Source organism: Leguminivora glycinivorella, chromosome 1 (genome assembly GCF_023078275.1).
Source record: "Leguminivora glycinivorella isolate SPB_JAAS2020 chromosome 1, LegGlyc_1.1, whole genome shotgun sequence".
In the NCBI taxonomy this organism is placed as follows: domain Eukaryota; kingdom Metazoa; phylum Arthropoda; class Insecta; order Lepidoptera; family Tortricidae; genus Leguminivora; species Leguminivora glycinivorella.
In genome coordinates this window covers 28,192,707-28,206,116 of record NC_062971.1, presented here as the reverse complement: position 1 = coordinate 28,206,116, position 13,410 = coordinate 28,192,707, and the positions used below count along the sequence as shown (strand labels likewise).

The 13,410-nt window shown below is 36.4% G+C and overlaps 1 protein-coding gene across 3 annotated transcripts in view; it reads right to left on the bottom strand.

Moving 5' to 3' along the window:
• LOC125241591 (pyrokinin-1 receptor-like) overlaps positions 1 to 12,573 on the bottom strand; it is a 120,974-nt gene extending 108,401 nt beyond the window's left edge. For 2 of the 3 annotated variants that reach the window (XM_048150249.1, XM_048150325.1), the window contains exon 1: positions 11,024 to 12,572. The gene's annotated coding sequence lies outside the window, so the exon portion shown is untranslated. Of the gene's footprint in view, positions 1 to 11,023 lie in introns of all 3 variants that reach the window. The other variant, XM_048150178.1, reaches the window with a different exon arrangement.
• Between the last annotated feature and the right edge of the window lie 837 nt (positions 12,574 to 13,410).

The window sequence follows — 13,410 nt, the reverse complement described above, 5'->3', positions numbered from 1 at the left end:
TTTTGCGCAATCAAGGTTTTTTATCAGTCATTTACTTAGACGACTTGTTTGTTACTCTTCGGTGACACGTATTCTAACTGCTTACATAACTTTAATGTAACGAAAGACTTGTTAGAATCATTAGGATTTACAATAAATGTTGCTAAATCAATAGGTACACCAAGTCGAACGGCAAATTTTCTTGGGTTTAGTTTCAATTCTGCAAATTTGACAATTAATATTCCATGCGAAAAACGAGAGAGGATTAAAGACGAACTTTTATACTTTAAATCCATTCGAAGATGTAAACTTCGTAATTTCGCACATTTGATAGGATTATTAGTTTCTGTTTGTCCGGCAGTACCATACGGCTGGTTGTATACTAAGAGATTGGAAAGAATCAAATTTCTTTATTTAAGTAAAAATGATGACTATGATCAATACATTAGCATTCCGGGTAGCTTAGATGATGATCTAGATTGGTGGATATATAATATAGAAACATGTAGTAATCCGATCAAGACAGGAAATTATCAATTAGAGATATTTTCTGATGCGTCGCTAACAGGCTGGGGAGCAAGTTGCTCAGATATGACAGCCAGTGGTCAGTGGTCCAGTCATGAGCTTGGGCAACACATTAATTGTCTAGAGTTAACTGCCGCGTTTTTTGGTTTAAAAATATTTGCTAAAGATTACAAAAATTGTGAGATTTTGCTAAGGATAGACAATACCACTGCGATTTCATATATCAATCACATGGGTGGTGTTCGATTCCCACATCTGAGTGAATTAAGCCGACAGATATGGCAATGGTGCGAGGAACGCGACATACATATATTTGCTTCGTATGTTCGTTCAGAAAACAACGATATAGCAGATGCAGAATCACGCCGGAAACATGCAGACATTGAGTGGGAGCTAGCCGACAGTGCCTTTCGGAAAATTTGTAATTTTTTAAACAAAAGTCCAGAGATTGACCTCTTTGCGAGTCGAATAAACAAAAAATGTACTAGATTTGTTTCGTGGCATCGTGATCCTGACGCGTACAATATCGACGCGTTTACCATATCTTGGTCGTCGTATTTCTTTTACGCTTTTCCACCATTTTGTCTAATACTTAGGATATTGCAAATGATAATAACAGATAAAGCGGAGGGCATTGTTGTTGTGCCACTATGGCCTACACAACCCTGGTTTCCTCTTTTTGAGAGATTATTGATTTCTGAACGAATAGAACTCCCACCTAAACCAAATTTATTGTCCTCCCCTTACAGTGTCGAACACAAGCTGCACAGGAGCCTTACCCTGGTTGCCGGAGTGTTGTCCGGGCGGCATTCATGAGGCAAGGCACTCCTGCAGAAGCGGCAGACATCATGCTAGCGTCACTTACAGAAACCACACTTAAGCAATATAATTGTTATTTAAAGAAATGGTATATATTTTGTAAGGAAAAATGTTATGATATTTTTGATGTCGGCGTAGCAGAAGTATTAGATTATTTCACATTACTTTTTAATCAAGGTTGTCAATTTGGATCAATTAATACTGCGAAAGCAGTTTTGTCATTAATATTGAATAATAATGTTATAAATAATCCAACCGTGAAACGTTTTATGACGGGAGTATACAAACTGCGGTCTCCAAATCCACGATATGATTTTACTTGGGACCCTTCAATCGTTCTTAATCATTTAAGTTGTTGGTATCCAAATGAAAGCCTTTCTTACGAGCATCTTTCTAGGAAGTTAATAACTATTTTGGCATTAGTTACGGCACACCGTGTGCAAACCTTACCGTTAATCAAGCTAAGTAATATTCATAAATGTAATAAAAAATATATTATTAACATTACAGATAAGATTAAGACATCCGCAGTTAATCGCATGCAGCCAAAACTGATTCTGCCTTATTTCGATGAAAATCAGTCAATTTGTCCTGCAAGGACTTTAGAATGTTATTTGGTTGTCTCATCTACCAATCGCCCAAGCGATTGTGATTTTCTTTTTACAAGTTTTAAAAAACCATTTAGAAAAGTGTGTTCACAGACCTTGAGTCGATGGATCAAAACCACTTTGCTCGAGAGTGGTATTGATACATCGATCTTCAAATCGCATAGTACGAGACACGCAAGTACGTCAGCAGCCAACCGGCTCGGGGTTAGTATAGAACTGATTAAGAAGACCGCCGGTTGGTCAGATAATTCCTTGACGTTCGCTAGGTTCTATAATAGAGATGTTCTAGCGGACTCGTCCGAAGTATTTGCTCGTACAATATTACATGGTAATAATAATTGAAGTGTCTGTTGATTACAGTTAAACTGACGTAAACGTTTGTTTTATTTACATTTTTCAAACATACATGTTTCATTTAATCTGCTATTTCGTGTAACTCTAAACATCTACATGTAAAGTACAGTGTAATCACGAAGGGCGAATCACAGAAGTTTAATAGATAATCAAACGAACTTACCTGTAAGTGATGTTCGATGACTATTAAACGATGTGATTCGCCCGAGTGATTACAACCCTCCCTGACCCGAACTGGTCAAGCTCCAGATTCTACCCAATTGGTCACGAAATAGCACACGTATTTGATGGCCTTTTTTTATAAGAAACGTGTATGAAATACCCCCAATTTAGGCGAGATATTTTTTTGTTAAAAATGTTACTCTAAAATTGTGTACGATGGCAGCACATTCGCGTGCTACTACATGTAAAGTACAGTGTAATCACTCGGGCGAATCACATCGTTTAATAGTCATCGAACATCACTTACAGGTAAGTTCGTTTGATTATCTATTTTGGTCCGAAAGGTGATACAAAATGACTACATTAACAGTTTGGATAATATTATTTTGATAAATACCTACAAAAAAACAATGATGTACAAAATTACAGAATTCTGGAGAATTGCAGTGGTCAGATACACTGCTCTACTACCAGCATTTGATATTTTAAAGTGTCCCTTTGAAAGTCCTCTCTGTGGTGATGAAAGTGTCACAACATAATGGCTCGGACAAATGAAAGTAGTCCTGTCATTATGAAAAGATGTCCCTTCAGGACCACAAAATAGTTCCTTCATATGGCATATAATTAACCGGGCAACTCGACGCCAAAATATTTAAACGGGAAGTTAAGTCGGGCATACAATAATATAATTGCTGTGTTTTAATATTGTGGCGACAAATAAAATATATGAGCCTCAAATATTAAGCATCATTATTATTGAAAAAACGGCAGCAAATTTCAAGCGACAAAAATATTTCCGAGAAACATTAAACAATACTTTGGCGACTAAAATAATAATTGGCACCTAGTATTGTAAAGCGTAAGATTTTTAATATTTGTAGTCATATAGATGTTAGCACCTAAATAATTATACTTAGCTCATCGTTTAAAGTAGTATTTAAATTGCGGAGGCAACTAAAAAAATTAATGGGAAGTATGTTTTTTTAAAAACACATATAAAATCGTTTTTTTATGAAAACGGGTTGATGGTAGCTACGTACCGATGGTCTCATCCGAAGATCAGCGCTGGAAGTCACCAGCAACACGCTGAGGTGAGGCCATTTTGTGGCACTTCATTAATTTCTGTCTTGTTGTTATTATGTGTATTTTGTCTTGCCTGTGTTCACGAATATATGTTTATTCTATTCTATTCAAACATCGTATTTGCGACCCGTAAACCACGAGTAGTATTTAAATATCTCTATAAGGGAACGCGTACCATATCATTTTATAATAAGTACACAGCAAAAAGGAGTGTATAACCTTCTAATGGGTCGGTAACGCGCATATGATACCCCTTGAGTTGCAGGCGTCCATAGGTTACGGTGACCACTTTCCATCAGGCCGATCGTACGCTTGTTTACCACCGACATGGTATTTAAAAAAATACCGTGATAATCGTATAGTATAATATTAGAGGTACAAGAGCAGAATTATTTTCTGCTAGCAGAAAAGTGGGTTAGGGTTAGATTATTTTTTTAGTAGAATATAAGTCCTACCAAATTTGCTATGGCATAATTCTTAGGTACTTTGTATGAACAAAACAACGATAGCAAAAAGAAAATGAAATACAGTCCCAGAGGCACCGTTAGGTACGACGACGAGCGAAGCGAGGAGGAGTGTTAGGTATCTTGCATCCCCAACACACAAGACTCATTATCAAAACAGAAATAGGAAGAAGATGGACAACTTTTTACTGCCTAAATATTATGCAAACAAAAATCTACGGAAATACTCTTAATTTAGAATATTATTTTGCTCATTAACATTATGCCAGCATAAGATTCGATATTATAAAATCTGCGGAACGATTTATGAAAAGGCATATTAAGTAAGGTTTTCTTGCCAAAAAAATGAATCTTTCAGAGTGATGTTAAGACTGCGTAAGACCGGCCTTAGATTCGATAGAGTAAACGTCATGAAAAGTTAAATTCATTGTATAGAGTCGAAGTTGCCAGCACTCCCAAACACCTTATTTCTTACCCATAAGTATAATATTTTGTCGACCATTATATTTTATAAGAATTCTTTTTCTTTATTAAAATGACAGCTCAGGTGATGAGTGCCGATGTATAAATTTTAAATGTACTTTTTATGTTAATTTGCTATATAAATATTTTAAAAGAACTGTATATTTTATATTAATAGATAGCCGTTTTCCGATTAAACTGTATCTCTTAAATTGTTTCCAATATAATAATTCAGTTGCCAAATAAATAGTTGGTACTCGCGTCTGAATAAACCGTAGCCGTAATGACATTAAAATGCTACCTCATATTGAAATAATTTGAGGCCCCATTTTAGTCGCCAAACTATTATTTTTGATACCCATTTCTATGGTTATTTAGTCGCCCGGTTAAATACGTGCCTATTCGAACACAGAAATTGTTATCACCAGAAAACAAAAGTTGTTTTGGATGCAATTATTTTATATTTCAGTAGGTACCTTCATGTTTAAAAACTTAAAATTAGTCGCTGTATATTTTTTTCACCGATCTCAAATCAGAATATCGCATCGCATTTGCCAAGCCTATATTATCTTAACATGTTTCCGTAGCTTACGCCCGCAGTTGAGCATCCCAGTTACAATTTGAATAGATTGAGCCCGTAATATAGTCAACTCATACATGTTGTTATAAGCTAATCTCAAGTAAGTTAAATAACATAGTATGATAATAATAATTTATAGGCGACAATGTATAATATACATTGTAGCAAAATACAAAAAATGTAAATGTATGACATATGCCACATGAAAAAAAAAAAATTTTAAAATTTCGATTTAACTAATAAAAATTGGAGGAATCGCACGAAGTTACAATTTAAAATGAATACCTAAATATTCTAGATCTAGACAGAAGGACACAAATTAAGCAGATATATTGGTTTCGTTTCTCAAAATCGATACAGTCACAGCAGATTTTCTACGAAACTGTGAAACCGATTAACTTAGATTTACATATATTATGTGTACCAAGTTTGAAGTTAATCGGTTCAGTAGTTAAGTGGGTCATATGTGTACCAAGTTTTTATGACCCAAAGATGAACATGCAACTTAATTTTTAGTTATTTGTTTTACAAGGGGGCAAAGTTGTTTTCCCCTTACTAGCTCAGAAACACGTGTTTTGTCCTTTAATACCAGCGGGTAAAAACGTATTTTATCCACTAGTGGGTAAAGTAATTTGACCTTGAATAGAGTCAAATTAACTGCTTTAAAATTGATAAAAGTAGGTGAATCTAGAAATAAAGATGATTTACCAGCTATGGAACTACTGGAAGCAGTGATAAACGCATTTTTTGCGTTGTAATTTCCTCGCTATAGTGAGGGGAAAAGTTTTGTGTTACACTCGGGTGCAAATGTATTTTACTTCTCGTGTGTTAAAAAACTCGCAAGTTCAGGATTCTATTCTCGAACCACTCGCTTCGCTCGTGGTTCAACTATAGAATCCTTTCACTTGCTCGTTTTTCAATTCCACACTCGGCGTTAAAATACAACTTTGCCCCCTTGTATAACAAATAACTATTAACCGCACGTGCCAATATTGATACCCGAGCGAGCAAAAGATTCCAATATTGAAAATTTTATTTCAAAAAGTGGAATCTTGAGCGTTGCGAGGGTTTCAAGGGTTTCAAGGCACGAAGGTTAAACAAACTTTGCCACCGAGTGAAACACAAAATTTTTCACCACACCAACACGAACAAAATACTGACTATAAAACATGAAACTAAATCAAATCCATCAATTTATTCAATATTTATGATTCAAAATCATTATTTATAGGTAAAATCTACCTGTCCGCTTAAGACATCAAGTTAAAATTTGTATGAAATTACTTTGCACTCTTGTGGATAAAATGCAATTTTGCTATCCGTTTTCGAATAGCAAAGAATGCCTTTATTAGTTGGTGTGGTGAAAATATATTTAAACAAGTGCGAGTCGGACTCGCGCACCGAGGGTTCCGTACAAACCTGCATTTGATATGAATTTCAACTTGATAGCTCTACGCGTTCATGAGGAAAAAAGTAATAAGTTTATATTTATTAAAAAATATATATTTTGTAATGTAACTAAAAATTTAAGGTTTTCGGAATTTTTCCTTTATGTGTGCTATAAAACGTTGCTTCATGCCAAATTTCAAGATTCTAGGTCGACTGGAAGTACCCTTTAGGTTTTGATTCCCTTGCGAGTACTTGCGAGTTTCAAAATATGCAGCTTAAATTGCTGTTTCTTTTGATTGCGTTGACATAGAAGTTTGATTTTGTTACAGCTTAAAGGTATTATAGACCTGAGTATTTGGTATGAATTTCAATTTAATACCTCTACGCGTTTATGAGGAAATGGGTAGTAAGGTTAAAATTATTAAAAAAAAATATATTATGTGATGTAACTAAAAATTTATGGTTTTCGTAATTTTTCCTTTATCTATGCTATAAGACGTTGCTTCGTACCAAATTTCAAGATTCTGAGTTCACGGGAAGCACCCTGTAGGTTTTGATTCCCTTGCAAGTGTCGAAAATTTGCGGCATAAACGGCTGAATCTTTTGATTGCGTTGGCTTAGAAGTTTTATTTTTTCACAGCTTCAAGGGACAGTAGACCTGAGTAATTGATATAAATTTCAGCTTCATACCTCCACGCGTTCCTGAGAAAAAGGGTCTTGACAGACGGACGGACGGACAGACGGACAACAAAGTGATCCTATAAGGGTTCCGTTTTTTCCTTTTGAGGTACGGAACCCTAAAAAAAACTTAAATTACGAATTTCACTAATTGCCCCTGCAAGGTGTTACCAAATCTCTTGAGATTGTGAGATATAGATACTTTTGTTTCCTTTTCTTGGAAATGTGCAAAATATGGATAATTCTCGCTGGTCTTGAGCGCCTTCAGAAGTGTAAGGCGCTTAAAAATACCATTAGTTTTATTATTTTATTATTTGTTTGTCCTTTCCAGTACTCGGGACCATGGGGTCCCGGACATTTGGGAGGCATGTGTGGGGCCGAAGCCAACAGCACAGAGGCCCTTTCAGACAAGTTACTCTAAATGTAATATGACACTACCCGGCGATTATCCCTGTCCGCACTAAGTAATGCACCCAAGGACAAGCGCCGGTTAGTGTAGAGTAGAACTCTCTCTCTCTCTCTTCCAAGCTATTAATCCCACATGGTGGTGGGGTCAGCTTTCCTTGTCAGCCGAGTGTAGAGTAGAACTATTGATAGAAAAAGGTAAATAAAAGAAACCGGGCTATTAGGTTGAATTGCTGGTGGACTTGTAACCGGTACTATGGGAGACTATGGCACCTGCCTTGATCATATGTTATAAAAACATGAAAAAATAGGCAGGCGGTGACTAGCCAACTAACTATATGAGTCCCCTAAAACGGCCGCTCGCACGGAGCGGCAAGGGCACAACATAGCGTGAGCGGCTCAGGGTGTGGAGAGGTGTGCGCCGCTTTCTACCCAGTCTGTACGCAACAGCCACTGTGCCAACTCGCGTCTTATGCATATTTCACTTCCACCCTGCGAGCATATAGCTCTGGCACCCCACTCTGGACAGCCGGTTAAGGCAAGCCAGAGGTGAGAGTCCTGCGGCTCCTGCTCAGTGTTCACTCCGGTCGGCCAGCGAAGGCAAGCCGGAGGGAGGGGCCTGACCGACTCTCGGGGCATGGGACCCAAGGGACGCCACTTCCCATGCAGCTCGCCACAAGCTGCCCTGGGGGTTTATTTTATTTATTATTATTAAAATACAGTGGTAACCTTATAATTATAACGAGTTGGTTAGTGATGACTGAACGAAGAAGAAGTAGCAGATTTATGTTGCTGTTTTTAGTTTGAGTATAACATCCTATATATATATTTAAAATAAAGTTTCGTAGTTACATCGAAAACAACATTTGCACCGGCGAGCCTGTCAACATCGATGCAAAGTTATCTTGGACCGATTATATACCTACTTAAATATAAACTTCAAAGCTGCTTAGCCTACCACAAAATTAAATACGATAGTAATATGGAAATCGCAATAGTAGTCACTTGCTAGACTAGGAAGGTTAATTTGAGCGTTCTGTTTATTTAGTACCAAGCAACGTCAAGTATGTTTATGTATAATAATTACCCAAGTTGAATAAGGCATCTGCGCTTACGAAAATATCATGCTATAACTAGAGGGCAGTAACTAACTTAATGAAATATTTCAAATATAAAATGCCCATAAAAATGCAGGCTTTTTTTAGGCAGATTAGGCAGATTTCATTAAATATCTCAAGACATATACATAAGTACCTATACGGTGAAACATGAGGAACCCGAAAGATTATAACAACGCATTTTGAAGCCAAATAAATAATGATAAAATGTTATATACTATTATTAATTTAAGTACATTCCGCCAAAAAATAGTTATTTAAATGTATTTTACTTCTCGTGTATTGAAAAACTCGCTAAGTTCAGGATTCTATTCTCGAACCACTCGCTTCGCTCGCGGTTCAACTATAGAATCCTTTCACTTGCTCGTTTTTCAATTCCACACTCGGCGTTAAAATACAATTTTGCCCCCTTGTATAACACAAAACTTTTCCCCTCACTACAGCGAGGAAACTACAACGCAAAAAATGCGTTTATCACTGCTTCCAGTAGTTCTACAGGTGGTAAATCATCTTCATTACTAAATTCACCTACTTTTGTCAATTTTAAAGCAGTTAATTTGACTATATTCAAGGTCAAATTACTTTACCCACTAGTGGATAAAATGCGTTTTTAGCCGCTGGCATTAAAGGATAAAACACGTGTTTCCGAGCTAGTGAGGAGAAAATGTTATTTGTATTCAGGTACCTCGTTTTACACCGTGTAAGTAAGTATGACACACTCACGCTTATTTTCAGAGAAGGGAGCACATGAATTGGCCGTAGTGGTTCATTTATTGTCGGGTTGATACACGTGCGAAAAGGAAATTCGTGTCTTCCTTCGATCACTAAACTCATTGCGTTGTAAAATATGTAGAACCGTTCGCAGACTTTTCGACATGATACGGGAACATGATTAATAGTACGGGTTAGCACATTGTTACTGGTGAATTCTCAATGTAAATTTGAGACTCCAGGGTGGCTAGCCGTATGGCACAATCGCTCACGAAACGCTCACGAAACGAAGCGCTAGTAGATATCTATCTCTATGCTTGCGTATGGCGCGACAGAGCCAGCGGCGTAAAATGCATTCTATTAAAATGCATTCTATGCATACTCATTTTTCTATGAAATAAATGTTATCTTTATTTATCATTCTTACGGTTACATGTACACTATACGCCACCTCAAGGCGTTAAAGTATTGAGGGAACGCATGGAAAAATTCGCACACATCCAGCAGGACTCCGTGGCTCAGATGGTCAGAGCGGCTGCATCTAAGATGCAGAAGGTCCCAGGTTCGAGTCCTGTCGAAGGTGAGAATTTTTCCCATGATATAAAAATATGTAGGAATATTTGTGTATTCTTTTACCGTCCGTATGACTTAGAAGAATTTTATAATGGAAATTTACGCTAATTAAGCTTACCACCTTGACACGTGGTACTTCTATGGCATGATTAGGTATGTAGTTGTATAAATAGTTGCGTTAATAATAGGGGAAATACGTGGGTAATATATTTTTTACAAGCACCTGCCTACGATTGGACTTCGCTGGCGTGCAAAGTTTGCTTTCCGCATAATAATATAAAGTTTACTAGGTATCTATTTTATTATTGCATGATATAATTATCTTATTATTATTATTATATTATCCTTTAAACGAGCAATTAGTGTATATTTATTTATTTATAAATATACCGACGTGCCGCACAAAACCGCTCTAACGACTACGCTGAAATTTGTTATGTACCTAAGGGTTTTTAGCGGTTGTGTTTTAGGCACTGGTCCCACCGCGAGCTAGTAAGCTATGAGCTATCGGCTACAAAAACGAACAAAAGATAAGCACCCCCGTGCAAATAAAAGAGACACGGCGATTTTGATAGCTCACCGCTGGGCGAGTAACTATAAACATCGCCGTGTCTCTTTTATTTACACGGGAGTGATTATCTTTTGTTCGTTTTTATAGCCGATAGCTCATAGCTTACTAGCTCGCGATGGGACCAGTGCCTTAGGTGCCAAAAACCGCGAATTTTCAGTTTCCGAACTCCGAGCAAAGCCGGTCACCCAGGTACTTCATCTTAAAACAATTAATAATTTTATTTAAGTAAATCTTGTTTTTTTGGCAATAAAAATATATTTTAAGAGTTATTTTAATTCATGATTAACTTTTATTTTCACATTGTGTTATGGACGTTATTGTGCATCAATTACGTAATTATGTGTAGGTATATTTATATTATTGTAGACTACAACGTGTATACAAAAATAAAATAATTATCTTAGTACCTATACTGTTGGTACTTTGTATATAAAAATAATAATGTGCACATTTTTGCAGAAATTTCATGAATACGAGTATTATGAAATGTAGGTACTTATAGGTAAACTACAATAAAAGTTTCAATGTATACAAAATCTTACCTTATATTTAATCCATTATTGACCATTGTAATCCACAAAAAAGTGTTTTGTCACAGAAGTTTTATTTATTTATGTTTTAAAATTATTCTGTACATTTTTTTACTTAATTTAAAATATTAACTAATATTTACATTTAAGCACTTTATATTTAAAATTCAAATATCATAAAATCACCAAGTATATAACTAAGAATTATTCCGAATAAGTTTCACAAGTTCATCATAGCGAAGTTCACGAGTGATTTTTTATCTGTGCAATTTTTGTAAATATTCCAAGTTTATCTAGCGAAGTTAGCGTAAGATTGAGTTCGCGAATCCGCACGGGTCGCGACACGAGCTAGCCGCCCGAGGTGGAACCGCTGACTGCTGCGCGCCATCCGGAAAAATAAACCAGCCATTTCATGCGGATTCATGAGGATTTGACATGTAAAAATGATTCAAACTGGATTATACGAACAAGACAAAATACATGCTGAGTGTCCATTTTGTGGCTTATACCTAGGTTGAGTTACATGTATTTTTTATTCAGGTTTTATGACACGACACTAATTATTCTTACAAGTGTTTGTCAGACTGAGCTGCACATACAGGTTACCCAGTCATTAACGGATAACCTTTCAGCCACTAATAGAGCACCTTACTCGTAGACTGGTCCAGAAAATCGATTGAAGGTTTAGTTACTGGTTTGTTCTTACTTTCACTCACTAACTCAAAGCACACTTTAAAAAAATACGAAAAATGCGTAATAGTTTTGCTAAACCTAAAGCCCCCCATTCACGGCACGATATATCTGTACCATCCGTCGCAACAGATTCATCGAAACGACCGATCGATAGTATATGTCAATATCGTTTACGATTAACTTGATCGCATACGATATCGGACATCGCAAGAAAATCCCGTGCAAGCATGAATATCGCAACGATGGATCGAAACTATCGAAAGTGTGTGGACGCTTGCGACCAACGATTCGATTTTTATCTTTACTATTCCGTTTCGTTCGACTGACTTTATTACTGACTGACTGACTTTATTATTATTCCATTTCGTTCGAGTAGATCGTTTACGATCAATCGCTTCGTGTATGGTTGGCACTTTCGATGTGACCGGTCGCCACGATATCTGTCCGATCGATCGAAACGATGTATCGTACCGTGAATGGGGAGCTTTAACGTTGATTTTCTGCATCAGACTAAGTGCATTTTCACATTATCCGATCCGATATCGGATGTCGGACCGATACATTACAGGCGCCATCTTGGATTTTATCTATTGAAATCCTTCCGACATCCGATATCGGATCGGATAATGTGAAAGCGGACTAAGGGTGTTCTATTGGTAGTCAAAAAGTTATGCATTCATTACCGGACACCCTGTATATGTATATTTTTGTATCTATACCAATTTGCATGTACACACGTAACTATATGTGTAGCAAATAAATTGGTCTTTCTGATAATTTTATGTTGCTTGGTTTTCTTCTTGTACAACGTGTATATGTCACCGTAAAATTGTAAAAACCGTTAGTTTATAATTTCACTAGCGAGATTATGAACTAACGAAATATTGTGAACCGTAACGTACAGTTCACAATTTGACGGATTATTTTTACGTTAGATTATAATCTAACGAAGCGAACCCGTCAAATTGTAAACTGTCATGGCATCGGAACGACGCTCTGATTGGTCGGTTTTAATAATTACCTATGTACTTTGTATATAAAAATAATAATGTGCACATTTTTGCAGAAATTTTATGAATACAAGTATTATAAAATAAATGTACTTATAAATAGGTAAACTACAATAAAAGTTTCAATCTATACAAAATCATACTTTTCTTCTTTTGCCACGAACAAACGCCTTAATAGAGCGAAACGAACCGATACTTACTAAACTGCGTTCTAAGCGTATACGGTATTAACCAGTATAACCCTTTTTATATTTATTGAGGCTGCAAAAATATAAGTACATAATTACCAACATGTGTGGAGTCGAGGCATGATTTTCATTAATTATAATAATATGTGCACGTGATGTTGTTCTACCGAGTGCAATAGTTTATTTTAATGTAGCTGAACCTACCTGTAGACCGTAATTTGGTCGAGGGATCTCTTTCTTTCCCATAAACTTAATGTTCATAATTTCGTTATTCTAGAAGTTGTATATTCATAGCCCGTATTTTTGTGGTGGGTAAAAAGTACTTTTTTCTAGTACCCCATAATTTTTTTTACATTTTGCTTATACTTATCGCAAACGTAATCTTAGAGCACATTGATAAGAGACCGCCGACCGATTATCCGTATCCCTCTCACGATATCCATATTATCCGTAATCGCTATCGCTATCGCCTATCGCTGTCGCTGTCGCTGTCGCTGTCGCTGTCGCT